This window comes from Octodon degus, unplaced genomic scaffold (genome assembly GCF_000260255.1).
Source record: "Octodon degus isolate 3935 unplaced genomic scaffold, OctDeg1.0 scaffold00050, whole genome shotgun sequence".
Classification (NCBI taxonomy): domain Eukaryota; kingdom Metazoa; phylum Chordata; class Mammalia; order Rodentia; family Octodontidae; genus Octodon; species Octodon degus.
The window spans coordinates 6,209,325-6,211,473 of NW_004524626.1; the positions used below are offsets into that span (position 1 = coordinate 6,209,325).

At 48.2% G+C, this 2,149-nt stretch overlaps 1 non-coding gene across 1 annotated transcript; it reads right to left on the reverse strand.

Annotated features, from left to right (window-relative positions):
• Positions 1-1,263: 1,263 nt before the first annotated feature.
• Trnas-gcu lies at positions 1,264-1,345 on the reverse strand. Its single transcript has one exon. It is a non-coding gene; the product is annotated as a tRNA-Ser (tRNA).
• Positions 1,346-2,149: the final 804 nt, after the last annotated feature.

The following is a 2,149-nucleotide window of genomic DNA, read 5'->3' on the forward strand; positions in this document are numbered from 1 at the left end:
AGCCCATTTTAGGCACCTGCAGAAGCTAGCTTTCATATCTCTAAGTATGTCAACCAGGTCTCATCCCCCATTTTGCTTTGTTCTTCTGAGACAAGTTCTCACTATGTAGTCCAAGCTGGCCTCAAAGGCACAGTGATCCTCCTGCCTCAGTCTCTTGAGTGCTCGTCCTCCATATTGGTTAGACTGCTGATTGCAAGCAATAGAAACTTTTTTTTTTTTAATTAATGTATTTAGTACAGGGTCTACAGGGTCTCACTACACAGATCCGACTCGTAATGATCCTCCTGTTTTCAGCCTCCCAAGCGCTGGGATTACAGGAACGGGCCACCACACCCAGTCTCAATCACCCTCTCAGCACACCCCAGAGGTGGGGCCGGCATGGCACGGCACACCAGGGATTGAACCTGGCCACTGTGCTCTGCCTAAGAAGGTGCTTTAGTCCACTGAGCAACTGACTGGGCTTTCAAGCAACAAAAACTTGTTTGTTGCGAGCCTTTTTCTTTGTTCCTTGAAATAAAAGGCCCAGACAGGGGTCAAACTTCTCAGCATTGTGGAATTTTTTTTTTTTTCCAGAACCGGGGATTGAACTCAGGCCCTTATGCTTGCCAGGGAAGCATTTATTCCACTGAGCCATCTCCCCGGCCCCCCCCCTTTTTTTTTCTTTTAAGACAGTGTCACTATGTAGTTCAGGGCAGTTTTTATTTTTATTTTTATGTATTTGGTACACGGCTCACACTCAGTCTTGGTGGCCAGCTTGGTGTGCCCAGGGACAGGGCTGGTGCATATGTGGTGCCAGGGAACCCCAGTCTCTGCGCTTGCCTAAGCAGGCGCTTAGTCCACTGAGCTATCTGGCTGGCCCTGTTCAGGTTGGTTTTGAGCTCACTATGTAGCCCAAGCTGACCAACTTGCAGCAATCCTCCTGTCTCAGCCTCTCAAGTAAGCACTGTGGACCTTTGAGGCTGACTTGTTTCCTGGTGTCAGTGTGCTGAGTGCCACAGGATGTACAGCAGCGTCTCTAGCCTCTATCTCTCTCTTTTTTTTTTTTTTTTGGCAGAACCAGGGATTGAACTCAGGCCCTTGCACTTCCCAGGGAAGCGCTTATTCTACTGAGCCATCTCCCCAGCCCCGCTTCTATGATTTTTTTTTTTTTTTTTTGTGGAACCAGGGATTGAACTCAGGCCCTTGCACTTCCCAGGGAAGCGCTTATTCTACCGAGCCATCTCCCCGGCCCCAAAATTTCATGGTACTTTACGAAGGGAACACCGACGAGGATGGGATTCGAACCCAGGCATGCAGAGCACAATGGATTAGCAGTCCATTGCCTTAACTACTCGGCCACCTCGTCCACTGCTTTTCTTTTTAAACCAGTGTTGTTTCTACAACTTGCTAAATTGTCCCAGCTGGCTTCAACTTGTGAGCCTCCTGCCTCAGCCTCCCCAGTGCTTGGACTGCAAGCCTCTGCTACCACCCCTGGCTTTCCGCCTCTTCAGGGTCTACAGCTCTGTCCACCCACTCATAATGACCAACGCATAGCTTGTGCTATTGCCCACTGTGCCTTTCATATCAGAATTGCTTCTGAGTCCTAGAGGTGCAGCTGGTGACTCTCACAGTCCTAAGGATTTTTCCACCTCTTCACTCTCCAGCTCCGCTGTCCTCTCTTGGTGTTTTTCTCCAATGGGTTTCCCCTTTCCGGGGATAAAGATGATGTTCCCAAACTTTAGGACCCTGTCCCCTTATTAGCTCTAACACAGCAGGTTCCAGGGAAGGATCTCACTGACCTAACCTGGCTCACATGCAACTATTAAACCAATTACTGCAGCCAATGAGTAGAAAGTCCTGATTGGTCAGTCTGGGGTCACATGACTGTGTGCAATCATCTTATTGGGTACAAACTGTGTAGGCGGAGTGTGAGGCAGGAAGTGTAGCTCAGTGGTAAATATTGCCAGCACTGAGGAAAAGAAGAAAGGGAAGAGAAAGAGAAAAAAGGAGGAGGAGGAGGAAGAGAAGGAAGAAAGGTAGGCAGGCAAGTGAGAACAAGCAAGTAAAAACTTTTTTTAAAAAAATCATAGAAGCAAAAAAAAAAAAAAGTAAAAAAAGGGCTGGGGAGATGGCTCAGTGGAATAAGCACTTCCCTGGCAAGTGCAAGGGT